At 38.0% G+C, this 17,038-nt stretch overlaps 1 protein-coding gene across 1 annotated transcript in view; it reads right to left on the bottom strand.

Moving 5' to 3' along the window:
- The window catches only part of LOC126236812 (MORN repeat-containing protein 3-like), a 137,742-nt gene that overhangs the window by 109,523 nt on the left and 11,181 nt on the right, over positions 1 to 17,038 (bottom strand). The gene's annotated exons all lie outside the window — the stretch shown is intronic.

Here is a 17,038-nt window from a genome sequence, read left to right on the forward strand (position 1 = left end):
TAAGTCAATTAAAATAGACAACACAGTGGTCACAGATGGTATGGAAATAGCAAACATACTGAATAATAACTATATCAGTGTAGCAGAAAACTTAAAATTGGAAAGAAATAGTCAAAAACAGAAGGGCATTAAGATACCAAAAAGATCATGCAGTACTATGTTCTTAAGACCAGTCATGGAAGATGAATTGCGGAAAACTATACAGAAACTGAAGTTCAAGAAATCAGCTGGTGATGATGAAATATCAAATCATGTAATAAAGCTGGTAAATGAGTAGATAATAACACCACTGCTGAACATAGCAAACTTCTTTCAGAGATGCAATTTTTCCAGAAGAACTGAAGATAACGAAGGTAGTGCCAGTGTACAAGAAAGGGTATAAGGATGATCCCAACAACTACAGACCAGTTTCACTGATATCAGGTTTCTCAAAAATCCTAGAAATGCTTATATATACCAGATTAGTTAACTATTTGGACAAACATAACATTCTCATGTCCTCACAACATGGTTTCAGAATGGGTAAATCTACAGAATCAGCAATTTCCAGTCTAACAGTATACATTTTACAGTCCTTAGATGAGAAAAAGGTTGTCTCTGCACTGTTTCTGGATCTTTCAAAGGTATTTGACACCACTGACCATGAAATGCTGATACAAAAATTAAGCAACTATGGCATTTGTGGGCAACCAGGTGAATGGATAAAATCATACTTGTGCAACTGCAAGCAGTATGTATCATTACGAAACTCATACCAGTCAGAAACCAAACCCATCAAATATGGAGTGCTGCAGGGTTCGGTAATGGGGCCATTGTTATTTAATGTGCTTGTTAATGATATAGGTGTTGAGGAGGAAAAAAAGAAACTATTGTATGCTGATGACATGACAATACTAAATAGTGACCAAAATATGGAACAGCTTGAGAGAAGGGCATACATATCTGCAAATGTCACAGCTCAATGGCTGTTGGAAAATGAACTGGTTATAAATCTAAAAAAGACTATGTATGCAGTGTTTAAAAAAAGGAAAAGGCTTTAGACATGGATTTAGAGGCTGATGGAACAAGGCTGGAAGAAGTAGAATCTGCTAGATTCTTAGGCTTTCTTGTGAATAATGAACTGAAATGGGGAAAAAACATATTAATAATGTCTGTAAGAAACTGAGCTCTGTCATTTTCTTAATGACGCAGCTATCACAGTATTCAGACAAGAGCCTTCTGTGTACAGTGTATCATGGGCTTTTCGAACCATACTTACAGTATGGAGTGACTGTGTGGGGAAACTCAAATAAACAAGAGATAAAAAGAGTGTTCACATTAAAAAAAATAAAATAAATAAAAAAAAGAGGAATTAGGACCATTTTAAGAAGAAAGACCTCTGAAATGTGCTGAAACTGTTTCAAGAATTTAGGTATCTCACCTTTTTCATCGTTGTATACATACAAAACAATAATGTACATCACAAAAGGTAGTGAGGACTGTATTACAAATGCTAGTGTGCACACCCACAATACAAGAAGGAAGAAAGAAGTACAGAGCATACCCCACCGACTAGCAATGCTAGAAAAAGGACCCCAGTACTCTGGTATCAGACTACTAAGAAGTCTGCCTAAAAATCTGCAAGATACTGTACTTCACAATGACTTTCCAAATAAACTTAAAGACTATCTCATTGAAAAAGAGTTTTATAGCGTTGCAGAATACTTATGCCATTAAATTTGTACATATTGTTATTCATTATCAATGATGTAAAAATGTAAGCTAAAGGTGTAGAAAAATAAGTGATAATGAATGTTAATTCTTTGACATGTCCTATATTACACGTACATTTACTGTACACAATGTAATCATACAGGATCACATAAAATTCAATTCAAGCCCATATTCTCCCTTAACCCTTTCTCCTACTCCTTTCCTGACAACTACATTCCTGTCCTCCATGACTATTAAATTTTCATCTCCCTTTATGTACTGAATTACCCATTCAATATCCTCATATACGTTCTTTTTTTTTTTTTTTTTTTTTTTTTTTTTTTTTTTTTTTTTTTTTTCAGCGTGCAAATTCAGCAGGTACACCTGAACTATCATTGTCAGTGTTAGTTTGCTGTCGATTCTCACGAGAACAAGCTTATCACTGCACTGTTGACAGTAACACATTCTCTGCCCTACCTTCCCATTCATAATGAATCCTACTTCCATTATACCATTTTCTGCTGCTGCTTCTATTACCCTCAACTCATCTGACAAGAAATCCTTGCTCTCTTTCCATTTCACTTCACTGACCCCACTATATATAGATTGAGCCTTACCATTTCCCTTTTCAAATTTTCTAGCTTCCCTACCATGTTTAATCTTCTGATGCTCCATGCATACTACAGACATGCTTCAAAACAGTGGTGAACAAAGCAGTAATTGCAAAAGAGCTGATATCCTTAAAACACTGTTCCTTTTCCACTTATGTTGCTCCTTTTCAGTTCATCTGCCACTACGTACATAACATTAATGGGTTGTCAGTGAAAATGTACATCCAGCTCAGAGACTGTTTTTGACATGTCCTGTAGGGTTGATGGCTGACTTTCCACGCTTGACCAGTATGGTCCTGTCAAACATAGTTTCAGAAAGACCATTTAACAACTTTGAAAAGTCTTTTAACCTAGCAAATAATTACAGGAGTACAGGTAACATATGACGATATAGTTCTACATCTACATCTGTACTCTGCAAACCACCAAGAGGTGCATGACAGATGGTATCTCCCATTGTACCAGTTATTAGGGTTTCTTCCTGTTACATTCATGTATGGAGAGCAGAAAGAATGACTGTCTGAATGTCTCTGTGCATGCAGTAATATTTCTAATCTTATCCTCAAGATTGCTGTGAGAGCAATGCATACAGGATTGTAGTATATTCCTAGAGTAATTATTTAAAGCCAGTCTTGAAACTTTGATAATAGACTTTCTCGTAACAGTTTACATCTAACTTCAACAGTCTTGCAATTCAGTTCCTCCAGTATCTTTGTGGCACTCTCCCGTGGATTAAAGAAACCTGTGACAATTCGTGCTGCCCTTCTCTGTAAAAATTCAATAACCCCTATTAGTCCTATCTAGTATGGGTCCCACTCACTTGAGCAATATTCTAGAACTGGTGACACAAGTGATTTTTAAGCAATCTCCTTTGTAGACTGACTGCACTTCCCCAATATTCTACCAATAAACCAAAATCTTATACCTGCTTGAACCTATGTGATCATTGCATTTCATATGCATACTAAGTGTTACAGTCAGGTATTTGGGTATTTGTATGAGTTGGCTGATTCCAACAGACTCATTGATATTATAGCCATAGGATACTAATTTTTTATTTTTATTTTGTGAAGTGCAAAATTTTAAATTTCTGAACATACAGAGTAAATTGCCAACCTCTGCACCACTTTGAAATCCTATCATGATTCAATATTTATATAGCTTCTTTCAAATAGTATTTCATTATAGATAACTGTATCATCAGCAAAAGGCCTTATTTTACTATTGATATTGTCTGTAAGGTCATTAATATACAACATGAACAGCAAGGGTCCCAACACACTCCCCTGGGGCACACTTGAAGTTGCTTCTACATTTAACAATGACCCTCCATCCAAGATCACATGCTGTGTCCTCCCTACCAAAAAGTCCTCAATCCAGTCACAAATTTCACTTGATACCCTATATGATTATACTTTTGACAATAAATTTAGGTGAGGTTACTGAGTCAAATGCTTTTCAGAAATCAAGAAATACTGCACTTATCTGGTTGACTTGATCCAAAGCTTTCAGTGTTTCATGTGAGAAAAGTGCAAGTTGGGTTTCACATGATCGATTTTCAAAATCCATGCTGTTTGGCATTGAGGAGGTCATTCTGTTCGAGATACCTCATCACGTTTGAGCTCAGAATATGTTCTAATATTCTAACAACAAATCGATGTCAAAGATATTGGACAGTAGTTTTGTGGATCTCTTCTCCTACCCTTCTTGTAGATGGGTGTGACCTGTGCCTTTCACAAGAACTGAGCACGGTTTTTTGTTCTAGGGATCTATGACTGATTATAGTTAGAAGAGGGGCTAACTCAGCCACAAATTCACTATAGAATCTGACAGGGATTCCATTGGGGCCTGGAGCTTTGTACAATTTTAATGATTTTAGCTGTTTCTCAGCACCACTGACAATAATACTTACTTCATTCATCTTTTCAGTGGTATGAGGTTTAAATTGGGGCAATTCTCCTGGATTTTCCTTAATAAAGTAACATTTGAAAACAGAGTTAAGCATTTCAGCTTTTGCTTTGTTACCCTCAATTTCTGTTCCTGTCTCAGATTTGACACTAGGTGTGGTGCCATAACAGCTTTCACATACAACCAGATTTTCTTTGGGTTCTGTGGAAGATAACTTGATAACATTCTGCTGTGGTAGTCATTGAAGGCATCATGCATTGCTCTCTTCACGGCCAAATGTGTTTCATTCAGCATCTCTCTGTCTATACCCCTATGCTTTGTTTCACACCTATTATGCAGTAACCTCTGTTTCTTTGGAAGTTTTCTTATAGTGACTGTATGTAATGGAGGGTCCCTGCCATTATGAATGTTCTATTGGGCACGTATCTAACCAGTGAACGGTCAACTATTCTTTTCAACTTGGTAGACGTAGCTCCTCTACATGCTCATGCCCTGCGTTGAAAGTTTCAAGTTCCTCATTGAGGTAAGACATGACTGATTTTTTATCTAGTTACTGAACATATACATCTTTTTGCTTGTTTTAGTTGTCATTTGTACTTTGGTACTCACTGTCACCACAACCGCATCATGGTCTGTGATACCAGTTTTGATCTGGACATACCAGTTTTAGTGAGGACATCCTCAAAGAGATCAGGTCTATTTTTTGCTATTACATTCAATATATTTCCATCATGATTGGGGTCCCTAACTATCTGTTCTAGGTAGTTTTCAGAGAAGCATTTAGTAAAAAAATCTTTGTAAAACAAAAACCAGAGCTCAGTGTTTATTTTATTTGTGGTATTTATTATTAGCACAATGAACTGGTAGAAATTAAATGGTCTCATGCAATTTACATCACTGTTGCTCAGAGTAATTATTTTCTGTCTTCCTACTTTTCTAATAAAGGGATATGACAACAAAAAATTTCAGTCTGTCCATAAAGATCCTCTATGGTAGTGATGTATTGCACATGTGGTTAAATACACTGCATATGTGTGAAGAAACAATGTTTAGTACTTCATTTGAGATATTATCAACTCAATGAGAGTTGTTGTTTTTGAGGGAGTTATTACATTCTTAATGTGTTTTGTTGTGGTTTATGTGTCATCCACTGCCAGGTCACTCTTGTCATATACCTGCCACTAACAACAGAACTGCATGACAAAGTGAGCTGACAGCCCTTGTGCATGATGAGGAGATTGTCATCAACAGAAGAACAGCAAAAGGGCTTAAAAGAAGCTTTTCACGTTTATTTACAAAATAAAAAATTCACCTTACAATCAAACTTTGTGACTCTTCCTCATTTCTTCTACTTTTGACGGCTGATTTTTGAAAATTTCATTGCAACTTTTATGAAGTATACCTGGAGCAGTGGGGTTTTACCAATTGTCATGCCAGCATGGTCTTACTAATGAAGAGATTTCACGTATTCTGGAGAACTCAGATATTGAATCAGAAAATGACATAACTGATGATGAAGATAACATGGTTGAGGAGGAGTTATCATCAGTAAACATCTCTTCATCTCAATTCTTTCCACCACAGATTCAAGAATCTGGTACAACGATGAAGATGGTAGCTAGGAACAGAACAGAAGGTCAGCAACATGCTATCGCCAGGAAGAAAGGCTGCTTTTGTCATCCTGAGGGACAGAGGATAGCCCAATGCATATGCCTGCCACGAGGCACTGGATGACTCTGTCATCATTGCCTACCAACTTCTTTTGATGAATTGATGCTATTATAACAAAGGAGAACACACAAATAAAAGGTATTACAGTCTGCTAGCTTTCAGAGTCAGTGGCTCCTTCTTGTGGCAGAAGGTTTGAAGAGAAGGAAAGGTCTTTCCTCCTCATCCCGTCTGGTAAGCCTCTCCAGACTGGGGTTCTGGGTGACTTTTCTGAACTCTACCCCTTTTCCTGAACCTCACCAGTCCTTTTCCCTCACCCCTCTTCCTTCCCCTTCAACCCTTCTGCCAGGAGCCACTGGCTCCAAAAGCTAGCAAATTGTAGTATCTCTTATTTGTGTTCTCCTACAATCATTTGGTGACTAGATTTTTTTTATCTATCCAATTCCTTATATTTTTAAAACCTGATTATTTTCATTGACATATGTATCATATAGAAAGCACACTGAATCAAATGCTCACACTTAAGTAAAAATACACATACATAACTTGGACCGCATAATTAGAGGAATTGGTATCATGTATGTTGGGAATGATTTCATATGCTAAAGGCATTTTCTTGGATGACCTTGGGTCACATTCTTGGGATCCTAATTTTAAAAGAGATGAAATAACAAGAGACAGGTTCTACAAACTTATCAGATTCTTTAAGTTCAATGAGAAATCACCCCACGCTCAAACCATCCCTGCTGACAAGTTCGCTTTTATTTCTGTAATATGGGGCAAGCTTTTGAAAAGCTGCCTCTTCCATTATTGCCTTACTGAAAATATTATAAGTGATGAGTAGTTATTTCCAGGCAAGCAAGATGCAGTTTTACCCCATTTATTCGAAACAAACCTGACAAAAATGGACTCTAATTATGGATAACTGCAATAATGTCAGCTGAGTCTATTTGCAATGGCACATACCTTGGTAAGGAGGAAGGTCAATGAGACATTGGGAGAGTATGTCATTATTCATCTCATGAAACCATTTCTAAACCAAGGAAGAATGTGTCGACAGACAACTTCTTCACATTCCTTCAGTTTTGTCAAGAAACTTCAACGGAAGAAATTTTATTTAGTGGGAACAATGAACAAGATCTGCCAAGAATCCCCAATTGTGTGCAGAAGAACAATTCTGAATTACATTTCACCATTGACTTGAGAAAGACAGATAAGCCAGAGTGCACCCTGACAGTGTGCCAAGGGAAGAAGACTACAAATGTCACAATTCTCAGCACACTACATCCTGAAGTAGCAGTGTGCAAAGAAAGAAAAAAGAAATCAGAAACAGTTATCTTCCATAACACCACAAAGTTTGGTGTGGATATTATTGATCAAATTATTCACAAACATTCAACTAAGTTTATTTGCAGGAGGTGGCTGGTGCATGCCTTTTACAATATCCAACATAGGGAGTAAATAATTTTCAGATCATCTACAATCAAATAACCAAAAATTACCTGAAGAGGACGGCATTCATTCATCAGCTGGAAAATGAACTTACAAATGAGAATTAATAAAGAGTGGGATGGAAAAAGAGTAGGATGGAAGTGAGAAAGCCAACTGAATGAAAAAGTAGCTATTGGACTGGAAAAATAAAAAGGCAAAAGAATAAAAAAAATAAAACCAACAGCACCTGTGAGCAAGGCAGAAACACAATCTGCAGAAAATGTGTTTGAAAGCTCCAATAATCCGCTCAGTGTAATTTCAATGGTTATAATTAAACAAATGAAACAAATAAAAGAAATGTTAGGAACTTTGCAAATATAGTTGATACCGTTTATAGTGCCATTACTTTTAATGATACACAAAACAGCAAAATCTAACAGTCCTGTCGCATGACACTGCTTATTGCAATTTATTGTATAAAATTATGTATTTTTATTCTATTATCCGAGAAATATATCAGTAATAATGTCCAATGTTCATTTTTGTTTGTTACGTATTTGAGAATTACTAACAGCAATGTAATGTTTATTTTCAAGTTCTTGTTTTCTGCAGATTGTTGGTTTTAAATCCACCATCAAAATGAATACACCATCAAACACAAAATTGTAAGCCTTCATGTAATTTACTTATAGAACACTGTCTTTTCATTTCGGTACTATTGATTAAATTTTGCAATACAGTAACCAGAAAGGAGGTGTGTTGTTCACAACTATGTGCTATACAACACTTACAGCAAGTCTTAAACATGCTGAGCATTTTATCTTGTCATTATCCATGACTGTGTTTGACACTAGTGAACAATTTACATTGTTGCTGCTTCTCTCTTCACCTTTTAAAGGTTTTTACATTTTACTGGCATTTTATTGCTGAACATACTACATGAACATAAATATATTCGTCTTCAGTCCCTCTCCACAAATATTGTTGGTGTACTGTATTACTGCTCCTTTTTGAAGGGTTAACTCTGGCAGTCTAAAATTTACAGACACAAAATTTTTATCAAAACACAAAGCAGAAACCCAGTTTGTGCACTATTGACTATAATGACCATGAACCGTCAGTCTCTTCGATGTCATTATAGCCAGCTTTGACGGAAGGTCAAATCACATTTCTGGATAGACATAAAATTTTTTTGTAATGCAAATCTCAGTCTTTCCTGCTTTTCTAGGATATTACCTTTTCCACTGTTCTAGTGTTAATCTCCGTGTTACGTATATTTTTGAATCCTCGATTTTAAAATGACACATCATATTCAGCTCTGCACATCCAGGGGCACTATACTAACACACACAAAGTGAGTAAATAGTAAACAGAATGGAAATTTCAAAATTCTCAGATGTCCATACTGATGAGAAGTTTGGAACTCCTAAAATAACTTACTTCAGTCACATTTGCACTAAGAATCATTGCATGTTTTCATTCAACAATTTCATATGGAATCATGTTCTGGTGTGATCCACCTTTAAGGAAGAAAACTTCATTGTACAAAAACATGCTGTAAGAATAATATGTGGTGCTCACCATGATCATCTTGTACACATCTTTTTAAGGAGTTGGGCATGCTGGCTAGTGCTTCACAGTATACTTATTCTCTCATGAAGTTTGTTGTAAATAATCCACTACATCTACATCAACAGCTATATCTATAGTCTGCAAACCACCATGTGGTGCATGGCAGAAGCTATGCCCCATTGTACCAGTTATTAGGAGTTTCTTTCTGTTCCATTCACATATTGGGTGGGAATGCCTAAGTGCATGCAGTAATTATTATAATCTTATCCTCAGAATCCCTTTGTGAGTGATACATGGTGTTCGTTGCATATTCCTAGACTAATCATTTAAAGTTGGTTCTTGAAACTTTGTTAATAGACTTTCTCAGTATAATTTAGGGTTATCTTGAAGAGTCCCAGTTCAGCTCCTTCAATATCTCTGTGAGACTCTCCCATAGTTTAAACAAATGTGTGACCATTTGTACTGCCCTTCACTGTATATTTTTAATATCCCTTGTTAGTCCTATCTGGTATGGGTCACACACACTTGACCAACATTCTAGAACTGGTCACACGAGTGATTTGTAAGCAATCTCCTTTGTACAATGATTGCACTTCCCCAGTATTCTACCAATACACTGAAGTATACCACCTGCTTTACCCACAACTGAACGTAAGTGATCATTCCATTCCATATTCCTAAAAAGTGTTACATCCAGGTACTTGTGTGAGCTGGCCAATTCCAACATTGACTCATTTATATTGCAGTCACAGGATACTGCATTTTTTCATTTTGTGAAGTGCAAAATTTTACATTTTTGAGCATTTAAAGCAAGTTGCCAATCTCTGCACCACGTTGACATCTTATCAAGAGATGACTGATTATTTACGATTCTTTCAGATAGTACTTCATTACCGATATCTTCTGCAAAAGCCTGATTTTACTATTAACATTGCCGTCAAGGTCATTAATATACAATATGAACAGCAAGAGTGCCAACACACTTCCTGGGGGAACACTCGAAGTTACTTCTACATCTGACGATGACTCCCCATCCAAGATAACATGCTGTGTCCTCCCTATCAATAAGTCCTCTCAATCCAGTCACAAATTTCACTTGATACCCCATATGATAGTACTTTTGACAATAAGTGTAACTACAAGGGAAAGAACACATCTGTCTCTCAACAAGTTTATAAGTTTATAAACAGTCTTGGTAGTTCACCAGATGATGGGTATGATACTCATTGAAATGCTGGAGATTTGACCCTGCTACTCCTCAAACATTTCAGGAACAAATGGAGCAACATTTACAACTACAATAACAACAATGAAACAAGGAAAAGTATAATCAGCACTGTTAGCACTATTGTAAAAATAAATTTAGCTGCCACTGGAACAACACAGTGTAATGGCCAGAATGTCATCACCAACATCCCATAATTCAACAAGGCACTGCACCCCAAAACCTCTTAAAATTTTTACACAACTCATATTGTTACAAAACACATGCTAAATTATAGGTTGGATAAATTTCTTTGTTTCGAGATTGTGTGGAGTATTGGAGGCACATTTTGAGTTAAGACAGAAGTTTAGGTATGTCCCACCACTTGGAAGCAATGGGTAGATTGTCATAACTCACAAACTCTATTTCTGCAAGTGATTTGGATTCCCAGCCCAGACCGAGTATTGATATGGAGGAAAGATCACAAATACTTACTCTTCATACTATGGCCTGCAGCTTGCTCCCTTGGAGGGCACTGCACCTGCTGTAGGCGTGTCACATGGGTCCATAGTGCTGGTAAATATCACAGCCCTGCACTCGTCCCTTAGTCTTGCTATTCCTTGAAGCCTTCAATACACAGCACTGATTATTAGGGTGACTGACCTTGCCTGTGATTGTGTTTTTCAATTCGGACTGCTCACAGGACTGTTTGCACATGGTTGCAGAAACTTTTGCTATGCTCTGTACTTTGCTTCTGGCTTGTCATTCGCTTTGTAAACTCCACTGTCATCGACCACTAGAACAACCTGTTTTGTTCCATCGGTCTCTGAATTACCGTCAATGTGAGTGATCATAAACTATGTTCTACCTACACAGAGTAGGACAGAAAGTTGCGACAAGGATTTTCTCGTTGTGAAACTATTTAGTGAGGCACCAACATTACTGTTATAACTACTGCAAAACCAATGACAGACCATAGGTGCAGTATCATGACCTCCCCATCAGTCATTCACCTGCTTCAAAGAGGCAAACAAGAAACAAGACTTGGTAGGTTTATTTACATAATTTTGTTTTTCACTACAAGGTGAGTCAAATTATTGATCCTGACCATCGGAATGCACTCTTTCTGTCTTCTAATAACACTTTGGTACAAAAACTATGCCTACTCTTGGGCCACAGTAGTTTGAGCTCTTCTGATGTCTGTGGTTTGTTGACTGACTGTTATCCTCACCAAACCCAAATAGTTGCATGCTAAGCGAGTGACTGCGTGTGAGATCGCTCTCTAAGTTTTCATATATTTTTAGGTTCCAGATACATATTTTAACGGTTTTTGTGATAATATTTACTATATAAGTGACGTATTAGTGGTTTCTTCATTCAGCTCTGCCTTTCTTCTGTTGTGACGTGATATTTGTGAGTGTTTCGTATCGAGCAACTTAACCTCTTGCCTGTGTTTACATTCCGCGCTGACCAGTTGCAGCTGTAGCGGCGCATCGAAAGCTAAGTACTAATTAATTGTTTGTGCATAGTGATTTATTTAGGAACTTTAGTAGTCTTCAACCGGTGTTCGTGGTGTTTTCTGGTGAAATAATTTCAGAAGAACCTTTTGGGAACTGTTTACAGCTCGTTACTGTGTGATTAGACGTTTGATTCTCTTTCTGTATTAGTCTTTTGTTTTATTCACATTTGTTGTTTATTAATACTGTTAATAATAGTAGTTACTTCCCTTGTAGAGTAAGTTTGTGATTATTGTAGTCAAGTTTTTAGCATCTTCTTATTGTAGTAGTGGAACTTAGAAAAAGTAAAATTTTACCATGAGTGAGAAGTGTGGGCTTTGCCGTAGGTTCGTGAGTAGTGGATTGCGGTGTGACACTTGTTCGAAGTATTTTCACTGGGGGGAATGCAGTGGGGAAGCCAGTGGGCATTCTGGTGAGATCCTCTCCTGGAACTGCAGGTTATGTAGCAAGAGTAAACTGATAGAGGAGCAGGAGCGTAAGATCTGTGCCCTTCAGGTGCAGTTGAAAAACGCACAGGAGGAGCTAGATAGGATGAGGAGGGAGAAGGGGGTTGGGGAATGGGAGCTGGCTGTTGGCAAGAGATCTGCTAGGAGAAGAAGATTTTCAGATAGTTTTACTATTGGTGTTTACAATAGATATGACCAACTGTCGGAGTCTAGTGGAGAGGAATCTCTAGTAGCTGTAGATGTAGGAAGTATGCAGCAGACCTCAGTAGTTACTGTGCCTAGAACAGTTGCAAAGTCGAAGAGGAAGAAGAAGGTTCTGCTGTTAGGTAGTTCACATGGCAGAGGTGTAGGCCAGCAGTTGCAGGAAGTGCTGGGAAGTGAGTACCAGGTCACCAGCATTGTGAAGCCTAATGCAGGGTTGGCTCAGGTGACTGTTAACATAGGGGGGTTATGTAGGGATTTTACTAAAGAGGATCAGGTAGTGATTGTGGGTGGGGCTGGTAATAGTATTGGTAGGGATGGGGAGTATAACATAGATGGTGACCTGGAAAAGATAGCCACTCAGACTGGCAACACGAATGTGCATTTCGTGGAACTGTTTCAGCGTCACGATCGGCCTCATCTTAATACATCCGTCAGGCGTAATAACATGAGACTTGGGGGTGCGCTGATGACAGAAAGCATGGGTCACATTTCAGTGGTGTCGGTGGAGTCTATCAGCAGGACGGGTTTCACTAGACACGGCCTGCACCTCAACAGGTATGGGAAGGGGAGGTTGGCAAAGCTTATAGGTGACAGCATAGGTGGGGTTGGTGGGATCACTCATGGGAAAATTCCTGCAGTAGTGTGTGTTAGAGCTGCACCTTTTTTAGATTGAAGTCAGCTGATAGGTATTCCTGCTTAAGGGAAGTCTCTCTAACAAGGGAATCACTTTTGACAAAGCTTAGGTATCCGAGTAATGAGGGAATTAGTATATTTCATCAAAATATACAAGGTATTAGGGATAAAGTTAGTGAACTGCTTATAGATGTTGACTCTGAAATTATTGGTATATCTGAACACTTCTTAAATAAGGAGATAATTCAGAGGCTTCCTTTACCAGGATACAGGTTGGCTGGCTGCTTTTCGAGGAGCTCTTTGCGGTGTGGGGGAGTAGCCATGTATGTGAAAAACGGCATCGCATTTGAGTCAATTGATGTTTCAAAGTACTGCACTGAAAAGGTGTTTGAATGTTGTGCAGGTGTGGTTAAATTTAACGGAGTTAAACTTGTAACTGTTGTTATTTATAGATCCCCAGACTCCGATTTCACAGCATTTTTGCTAAAGCTAGAGGAGGTTCTTGGTTCACTTTATAGGAAATACAAAAAGTTAGTTATATGTGGTGACTTCAATATTAATTGTATAAGTGATTGTGCAAGGAAGAGGATGCTGGTAGACCTCTTTAATTCATATAATCTTATGCAAACCGTATTCTTTCCAACGAGAGTGCAAGGGAACAGTAGAACAACCATAGACAACATTTTTGTTCATTCCTCATTACTAGAAGGGCATTCTGTTAGGAAAAAGGTGAATGGCCTTTCAGATCATGATGCGCAAATTTTAACTTTAAAAGATTTTTATGCTGCAACTCGTGTTAAATATAGTCATCAGCTGTTCAGGAAAGCTGATCCGGTTGCTGTAGAGACCTTTGTAAACCTTATAAAGGAACAAGAGTGGCAAGATGTTTATAGCGCTGAGACAGTAAACGATAAATATAATGCTTTTCTAAAGACCTTTCTCATGCTCTTTGAAAGTTGCTTTCCATTACAACGTTTAAAACAGGGTACTAGCACAAACAGGCAGCCTGGGTGGCTGACTAGAGGGATAAGAATATCTTGTAGAACAAAGTGGCAATTATATCAAAACGTTAGAAACAGTCAAAATCTAAATGCAGCAGCCCATTACAAACAGTATTGTAAGGTGCTTAAAAATGTTATTAGGAAGGCAAAAAGTATGTGGTATGCAGATAGAATAGCTAAGTCTCAGGATAAAATTAAAACCATATGGTCAGTCGTAAAGGAAGTTGCTGGTCTGCAGAGACAGGTCGAGGATATAGAATCAGTGCGTAGTGGGAATGTCCGTGTTACTGATAAGTCGCATATATGTACACTATTTAATAATCACTTTCTGAATATAGCAGGTGAACTAAATAGAAACCTAATTCCAACAGGGAATCATATAGCGCTCTTAGAAAAAAGTGTTCCGAGACTGTTACCTGAAATGCTCCTCCATGATACTGACAAGAGGGAGATTGAGTTAATAATTAAATCACTAAAGACCAAGAACTCTCATGGATATGACGGGGTATCTAGCAGAATACTGAAGTATTGTTCTATGTATGTTAGCCCAGTACTTAGCCATATCTGTAACTTTTCCTTTAGGAGTGGTCGGTTTCCTGATCGATTAAAATACTCGGTAGTGAAGCCACTTTATAAAAAGGGAGACATTGATAATGTTGACAATTTTAGACCTATTTCTATGCCATCGGTGTTTGCTAAAGTTATCGAGAAGGTTGTATATACAAGGTTACTGGAGCATTTAAATTCACATAATTTGCTGTCAAATGTTCAGTTTGGTTTTAGAAATGGTTTAACAACTGAAAATGCTATATTCTCTTTTCTCTGTGAGGTTTTCGACGGATTAAATAAAAGATTGCGAACGCTAGGTGTTTTCTTTGATTTAACGAAGGCTTTTGACTGTATTGACCACAAAATATTACTGCAGAAGTTGGACCATTATGGAGTAAGGGGAGTAGCTTACAATTGGTTCGCCTCTTACTTTAAGAACAGAAAGCAGAGGGTAATTCTCCACAATATTGAGAGTGGTAGTGATGTTCAGTCCCAATGGGGCACTGTTAAGTGGGGCGTTCCCCAAGGGTCGGTGCTGGGGCCACTGCTGTTTCTTATTTATATAAATGATATGCCTTCTAGTATTACAGGTGATTCAAAAATATTTCTGTTTGCTGATGACACCAGCTTGATAGTGAAGGATCTTGTGTGTAATATTGAAACAGTAACAAATAATGTAGTTCATGAAATAAGTTCGTGGCTTGTGGAAAATAATTTGATGCTAAATCACAGTAAGACTCAGTTTTTACAGTTTCTAACTCACAATTCAACAAGAACTGACATTTTAATCAGACAGAATGGGCATGTTATAAGCGAGACGGAACAGTTCAAGTTCCTAGGCGTACGGATAGATAGTAAGCTGTTGTGGAAAGCCCATGTTCAGGATCTTGTTCAGAAACTAAATGCTGCTTTATTTACCATTAGAACAGTATCTGAAATAAGTGACACTTCAACACGAAAAGTAGTCTACTTCGCATATTTTCATACGCTTATGTCGTATGGTATTATTTTTTGGGGTAATTCTTCTGATTCAAAAAGGGTATTTTTGGCTCAAAAACGGGCTGTTCGAGCTATATGTGGTGTAAGTTCGAGAACCTCTTGTCGACCCCTATTCAAAAATCTGGGAATTCTGACATTGCCCTCACAGTATATATTTTCTTTAATGTCGTTTGTTGTTAGCAATATTAGCCTATTCCCAAGAGTTAGCAGCTTTCACTCAGTTAATACTAGGCAGAAATCAAATCTGCATGTAGAATGCAGTTCCTTGACTCTTGTGCAGAAAGGAGTGCAGTATTCTGCTGCATCCATTTTCAATAAGCTACCACAAGAACTCAAAAATCTTAGCAGTAGCCCAAACTCTTTTAAGTCTAAACTGAAGAGTTTCCTCATGGCTCACTCCTTCTATTCTGTCGAGGAGCTCCTGGAAGAGCTAAAAAATTAAGCAAATTCCAGTGTTACATTGTTGATTGTCTTCATTTAAACTTATGACTTGTCACCTGAATATGTTTTTTTTTCTATATTTCATTTTATCTGTTTCTAATATCGTGTTATAATTTCATGTATTGACTCGTTCCATGACCATGGAGATTTCTCCTTAATTTGGTCCCACGGAACAATAAATAAATAAATAAATAAATAAAATAGGCTCAAATTTAATCAATATGATAAGCAATGCAAGCAGCAAGGGATGCTGACTTGCAAGCCTTAGCATGCAACTTTGATTTTACCTGTAAACAGAGTGGTGCATCATATGCAGTATCACTAATCCATGATTTTATTTTATGTATATTGTTAATGGATGAATAAAGAGACTGATTGATTGATTGATTGATGTGTTTCTCCAGACAGAGAAGTTAGTGTGAGGGTTTTAGTCATCTGATGCAAACCTGAGTAATGTGCTGAAAGTTCCCCATGCTCATGAAGTAACAGTGTCAGCTTCCTTAGCAGTAGTAGTCACCACTGTGTTGTACGATCGACTGATGACACCTAATCAATGTCATCATCTGACACACTGAGCTACCATTGTCCAGTAATCTGATGAAGAGGGATTCAGTAGTTACAGCAGTGTTTAGTGATCCACTGTCGTGATTGTTGGTAGAGGTGCATGAACAGAAGCACTTTGTCCACTGCTGACATACAAAAGTTTCCTCCACATCACTGCCAGATTGTGACCCAAGGCATCTGTGACGTCACTGTCCATTCCATGATGTCACCTGTTTTGTATGTTGCAAACGGGGACATCTAACAAATGCCTGCCTTGGCCCTGGGCTGCCAATGTGCTCCATGCAATCCTACCAGTACCCGTTGCAGAAGCTCATGCTGCTGCTGGAAACTGATGGAGCAATGGCAGAGTTCCAGTTGGACATAGCCATGGCCATGTCTCTGATTAATGTGGAAATGTAATGGTCCATTGGCTACCCACAGCTTTGGTATTCTCAGCACCAGGCGAACGGTCTACCCGACGGGAGGCCCTAGCCACACGGCATTTCCATTAGCACAGAATAGTGATGTACAATGGGCAGTCAATTCTGTAGTGGGGTCAGGATGCAGTCCAAGCTAAATATACAATTGTAGCACAGTAACTAATCCTTCCGGTAGTAAA

This window comes from Schistocerca nitens, chromosome 1 (assembly GCF_023898315.1).
Source record: "Schistocerca nitens isolate TAMUIC-IGC-003100 chromosome 1, iqSchNite1.1, whole genome shotgun sequence".
In the NCBI taxonomy this organism is placed as follows: domain Eukaryota; kingdom Metazoa; phylum Arthropoda; class Insecta; order Orthoptera; family Acrididae; genus Schistocerca; species Schistocerca nitens.